General features: G+C 36.2%; 1 pseudogene; it reads left to right on the forward strand.

Annotated features, from left to right (window-relative positions):
- Positions 1-2,630: 2,630 nt before the first annotated feature.
- Positions 2,631-3,298, forward strand: LOC119231514 (E3 ubiquitin-protein ligase RNF146-like; annotated as a pseudogene).
- Positions 3,299-6,922: the final 3,624 nt, after the last annotated feature.

A 6,922-nucleotide genomic window follows, 5' to 3' on the forward strand; every position in this document is an offset into this window, starting at 1 on the left:
ATGCATGTGTTAAAGGACTTCCAGATGGCTTCAGAGGCAGGCCCTCTGTTTTATAATCTGGGTCTCATCCACCATATGGTGCTGATTTGGTTGTCGTGATAGAACAGTGTGGAATGAAACACGGGCAGCTTTGCAAGCTCCAAAAGAGTTGGAAAAATTGTTTAAGGCCTCATCATTCATCAAATTGGAGGTCCCTATGGCAAACACTTCCTGATTTCTGTGGGATGAGGAGATGTGGCATACTCTAACATAAACTATTTATGAGGAATATTTTAAATGCAAAGCAGTGATCAGAATCTTTTGAATGTACTCATCCTGAAGGGTTTATTTCATACTGAAGATGCTTATCCTTTTCTTGGTTATAGTTGGTGACCACTCCCACTACATACTTTCAGTGACAGAATTACAGAGAATTAGGATCAAATGAGGGTGTTTAGAGAACATCTAATTCAACTCTCTTGTTTTCCAAGTCAGAAAACGGGCCTAAAGAGGGTAAGTAATTCATCTATAGAGTCAGTGCCCCTCCCTACTGCTGTGGATAGCCTTTCTGTCATGAGTGTTACTCTATTTGAGGGTCATCTTGACTTGAAAACCAAAGAGAAGTCCATTGAAAAGCTCTGATCATGAGCTGCAGGCAAATTGAATTAGATGTAAGCATTTGGGAGGAAAACCCAGAGCCACCAGTAACCAAATTCTTGTCTGCTTTGCTAAGTTTTCTATAATTGTCATTCTCATCAAATTTCATTGCCAGTTTTTTCCAAGAGTAGAAAAGTCAGAACAAAATTTAGAAGTAGAAAAGACGAGAAAACGTTGAAGAATAAGAGTAAAAAATTAAGAGGGACAAAAGATATCCACGAAAAGGCTGATTAAGAATAAGTTTCTTTTCTATAGGAAAGTTGAGGCTATTGGGGGTTAAAATAGGACACATGCTGTATTTATATCCATGCTAACAGATGCAAGCATAAATTTTACCTCATACACATAAACATACTCAGAGATAAGAGAAATAAATTTGTACCTTGGTATCATGAAGTAGAAATATTTTGGCAAATATGAAGATGCACTATGACTTAATACTCACTTCCTTCTTTCCCAATTACTGGCCATCAAAGTAATGGAATTATATTCTGACCTATCTGCCTGCCTATAGTTGCTTACCAGCCAGCCATTTCCCCCCACATTGCTACTATATGTGAAGTCATTTCTATATAAGTCTTTCCCCTCAAAGGTCATAAATTGCTTCCTGTTCCCTGTGAATAATGACCAAACTTTATCTTATGGCATTTGAAGTCCATCACCAAAATTGGCAAGTAGGTTTTAATTAGTGCAACCAACTCTGATGGATTTTGTCCTCTCTGCCTGGAGCAAAAGGATCTAAAGCTACATATGAATTCAATGAGAAGTCATGTTGTGATTGATAGGGGAGGCCTGCCATGACAGTGGGATCTGGGCTTGAAAGTCCAAAGCCACTTATTTCCTTTCCCTGCAAGACACATTCAGTCTTATCTGTCATCCCATCTCCATCATTGTATTATCCCATTTTGTTCCCCCAGCAACTTTAGATCACATCTTATGTTCAGTAAAGGGAGGATAAGAAAAATACATCATTGTTTTGCTCATCAGATTGTCAGATCTTTAACAATATCCAATCTATTCCATTATTTTTTTTTTGCATTTATCCCTTCTGTGCTATGTTTGCTGTCTCACCAGCTTTCACCTAGCCTATTTCACTACCTTCCTATCTGATCATTATTCTTTTGTTCATTAAACCATTCAGTGGCTCCTGTTTCAATTTCTTTAGCTTAGCTTAGAAGCTCTCCACATCCCTCCTAACCTTGCTCTAGTTAATGCTAACCTTTCCAACATTATCCCTGTGATACCTTTAAATACAACCTGTCACTAGGTTTCAACTGTGCTTTTTTATTTATTTTTTTTATTTTTTACATCATTGTTCATTTTAAACAATATTTGCTTCCCCCACCCCCTCAGGTGTAGACCCCATAGAGTTCCTTTACTAATGCACCTGTGCACCATCACCTCAGTCCCCTGTTCAACTGTTAAGTTCTTTGAGGCCTGGGTTCCCCTTATCTTATTCATCTTTGCATCCCACACCACCTATTATATTTTTTACGATACCATTGATAGTTGAATTAACATTTATTTGAATGGACAGATTCATGAATTAATAGACTTGAGGGTCCCAGTTTCAGTAGACCTCTTCTGAGTATAAGTAGTGCTGAAAGTATTCTAGAACCTCAGAGACTTCAAAGTGGAATCTCAGAGACTTGAATTGTTCTAATACCACACCTTCTCTAACTGTCCCTGAATGTGCAATTTGTCTGCAAACATGTGTTCACCCAGTCAGGCTACCTTGTAAGCATGTTTTTTGCTATCTGTGTGTAAAGGGAGTTTCATGGCTAGGGAAGTGATGTGCCCTCTGTTGACAAGAAATTCCAGAGGATTTCCTTGCTGAGCCAACCTTATTGTCACCAGAAGAACTCAAGGCAACAAGGAGAGGAAATGGTGAATATACATGGTATTATAAAGGAAGAAATGGATGGTGGCAGTATGATGAGCGTACTAGTAGAGAGCTGCAAGATGCTTTTTCCAAAGGTAAAAAGAGCACTGAAATGTTAATTGCTGGGTTTCTATATGTTGCTGATCTTGAAAATATATTTCAATATAGGAGAAATGAACATGGATGCTGCAGGAAGATTAACTGGAATATAATAGATATACCAAAGAAGAGAGTGGCTATACTTAGGCTGTACTGAGATGCTAATACTATAACCCTAGAAAGAGAGAGCTCTGCCGATGGAGCGGACAGTGTATCAGCACAGAGTGGAGCTTCTGTTCAGCCTCTGGTATCTTCTGTAAGTCCCCTGGCCTCAACAGATTGTCACTTAACAAGCCCTGCAACACCATCCCCAGATGCAAGCACTTCTCTGGAAAACTCTCTTTTGCTCATTTACAACTCAGTGGAGACAGCATAGCTGAAAGGAGTCATAGAAGGGAAGGTGAAGAAGATCATGAGTCATCATCTTCAGGAAGTATACCAGCACCAGACACCTCCATTGAAGAAACAGAATCAGATGCCAGTAGTGATAGTGAGGATGTGTCTCCGCTTGTTGCACAACACTCGACCCAACAGAGACTTTGGGTTCCTAGTGCAAACCAGACAATATCTGATCTATCAGATCAATGAGAAACTGATCGATCAGTAGTAGGGGGTGAAACAGTGAGTGTCAGTGTCAGATCTAGAAGGCTTGATGGACAGTGCACAGTAGCTGAAGTTTAAATAAAAAAAAAGTCTTCAGCTCCATGCTTAAGGTTAAGTGGTTATCTGTACATTTCTGCCCATTGTAACATTATACTGATCCCTCGCAGTGCATTTTGGGAGTTGGGGGGGGAAGGGGTATGGGAAGGATAGGCTTGTAGTTAAAAGTCTAACATGTCTCTGTTGAGAAACTTATTTAATGTAAGGAACTTGGGTGTTAATAGTTGAGAGCTGTTAGTAATAACCCAGTTTTCTTGAGGTTTGTTTATTTTATAGTTTTAAAAAACTTTCTTCAGTTCTTTTTGCCAGTGTGTGTACTATGTGTGCATCATAGTCCTCATCTGACTCTTGCATTGTACCTTATTTTTCTGCATGGATTGACAAAACCATTACTAAAATTTGGCACCTATGAGATATCTGGTATCAGTATGAATAGGAAGCTTAGTTATATGAGAATAGATATGAATTGGGAGATTTTAAAATAGATGAATAACAACTTTAATAGTATAGTTACTGACATGGAAATGTAAAGAAAATAGCTCGTAACTTAAGTTTCAGAATCTTGTGTGTAATACACTTCATGGTGTTCCCACAAGCTTTGCTATCTAGTCCTTGTAGTTTGTGGTTTTTCTTGATCCTCATTTTTCTTTTTGAGTACAGAATTTATAATTTAATAAATACTAGAGTTTATTAAATAAAAGAAAGCTCAGAAATGAATCCACATACATGTCAATACTTGCTTTATGACTGTGGGGCCATGACTATACAATGGGGAAAGCACAGTCTCTTTTATAAAATGGTGCTGGAAAAACTGGAAGACTACATGTGAAAGAATAAAATTGTATTACGTCTAACTTTATACAAAAAATAAATTCAAAATGGATCGATGATTTATTTATAAGACTGGAAGCAATAAAATACATAGAAGAAACACTGACGATACATTTCATGACATCAATGATAAAGATGTTCTTGGAGACTTCACCCCTGTGGCAACAGAAATTAAAGCAAACAAACAATTGGGATTACCTCAGATTTAAAAGCGTTTGCACTATCAAAGAAAACATAGGCCTTCATTTATTCAAGTGGAAAAATTACCAAGATACATTGTGAAATCCAAAAGGCTGCATTAGGGTAGTAATGGTAGTATGCGACCATCTGTGGAAAAAAAGATGGGAGAATGAAGATACATTTCTTAACTTCAAAGTATATCTGCAGTTCAGTTCAATAATTCTTACCATCCTCATACTACCACCACCCAGGTCAACTGCCCTTTCATAGGCGTGACTGGAGATTATGTCCGGTAGTTTCATCTGGCAGTATTTTGCCATGTAACAAGCTGGTTGAAAAGCAATTTTATCATAAAAGAGAAAAGAATGAAAAATAAACAGAACATTCAAAAGGACATAATGAAACATGATTCATATGACAATACTGAAATAACTGATTTTCTTTTGCAGTTGGAAAGAATGAAAAAGTAAAGAGATGCTTCAAAAGGATATCCTGACATAAAATATTAATAACAAAACCAAAAGTACAAAATGCAAAATATTTCAGTATTAATATATTGCAAAAGGTACAAAATATGAAATATTTGAATATGTTTAGAATTGTATATATTCATGGCAATATTGTGCAAAGAATCGGTTTTCCTTTGTGTTTTGTATCAATACATAAGGCATTTGTCTATTAAGTCTTTTGTTTGTTCATGGTATTAGACATTTTGAGGTAATTTTCAAATGAAATGAAACCAAGCTCAATACTAGCTTAAAAACATTAAATAAAGTCAGATGAAGGTGGTTGATTGATTTGTCAGTTGGGATATAAAACCAAATCATCAACCAGTCAGTTTTCTCTTTACTGGAAAATTGCCTTTCAGCCAATTAGTTATGAAACAATACTGCTTGAACAGAAGTTGTTTTGGGGGAAACTATCCAGAACCAGCCTATACAGGCTCCAAAAATATATGCTTTTGTCCTTGCTCCTTTGCTACCTGTTAGTATTCTTAAAACTTGTATCAGATTGTGCACCTCTTCTGCCTTCAAAGATTTCCTTTCTTCTTTAGTGTAAAATATACAGTTCCTGGGATGACCTACAGAACTACTGCTCCACCCACTCTCACCCACATTTACTCTACTCCTACCATGCTAGTCACCATTGAATCTTTCTGGCAGGCTAGGCATGCTGTGTATTCCAGGCTGCTGCTGCTTCTTTTTTTTTCATAGTGAGAATTAATTTCTTATATTAGAGGACATTAGTAGAGAAAAACCATCCAAACATTATAGGATTGTTGTAAAAGATGCTGAATGAAAATAGTTCTAAGGAGGGGCCTCCCTGGTGGCGCGGGGGGTTGAGACACAGCCTATAGAGTTGTCCACAGCAGCTGTAGCATGAGTTCGATACCCAGCCGCCAAGGGAGAGGCCCACATGGCGCAGTGGATGGTGCAGCAGACCTCTCCTGGCTTGCCTGCTGCTCCCCTCAGCAGTGTGCTTTGGTAGGTCTGCCTGTTCTGTTCCCCACTCTGTCTCTGGTGAATCCTCTCACCCCCTACACCTCTGGCCTGTGCCCCAGCTCTTATATGCATAAATGGATGGATCTTTGGGGAAAAAAAAAAGAGAAAATAGTTCTAAGGAAACTATGAATAGGGCTTTTCTTAAATATGATAAAATAGCTTTCTTGATCATTAACTAACATTTGAGGAATCCCTGTGAAGATTATAGAGAAGACAAATAAGCCCGCCCCTGCCATTGTGCAACATAGTACTGAAATACTATGTTGTATACTTTGCTCATTTTTCTATTATGTGATTGTCTTTCCTTAATAATTTGGAGGAAATCCAAACTAGTGATAAGAGTTATAGTGTATATTCCCATTTGCTGTATGTCTTGACTTTGCCTATAGTTGTTTTTTTAATGTATAAATTCATGATTATAAGTAGCTCAATTTTATTTTTTTTTAGAAATTAGCTTTTTTTCCATTGGAATAGTTGAAATAAAATTGCAATTATCTGTATACTTTAAAGATTTGAAATTTCTATCATAAAACTGTGCTTGGATGTTTAGCTCATGATAACTCTATTTTTTTCTTCTGTAATTCATGTATTTATTGAATGTTTTATGTCTTCTGGTGTACTCAACTTATTTTTATGTTAAGTTAGATGAAAGTTTATTTTATTTTTCACAGAATGAGATTTTGAAATTATTTATTATACCATTTTCTGTTTACTAATTTATTCCTTTTTAGAATCTTAGTCCCTTTTTAATTTATTAGTATTTTTATGTTTATTTTTTTAATTTCTTGATTAGAATGCCTATTTTTTCATTATCATTTAAAAAATTAGTGAAGACTAAAATTCTTCCTCTTAGTACTGCTTTAATAGTATTTGTAGGCTTGGTACATTTTCATTATTGTTGATTTTCATAAGTGTCTTCCGATTAAGATGGTCTTCCTCTTTGACATAAAATTTCCTAAAGAAAGCGCTTTTTGTTTTTGAGTTTGTCAATACATCATTTTGAGATATATTGATATTTTCTTATGGCTTAATAAATTGCCAAATTTTGATATTACTAATTCCATGTAAACTTTTATTTTATCTCTCTTATTTACTAGTTGTCTAGTCTCTGACTAACTGAAACAATACTGAA

The sequence above is a fragment of the Talpa occidentalis genome, unplaced genomic scaffold, assembly GCF_014898055.3.
Source record: "Talpa occidentalis isolate TD23 unplaced genomic scaffold, MPIMG_talOcc4v2.1 talOcc4.7, whole genome shotgun sequence".
NCBI classification, from domain to species: Eukaryota; Metazoa; Chordata; class Mammalia; order Eulipotyphla; family Talpidae; genus Talpa; species Talpa occidentalis.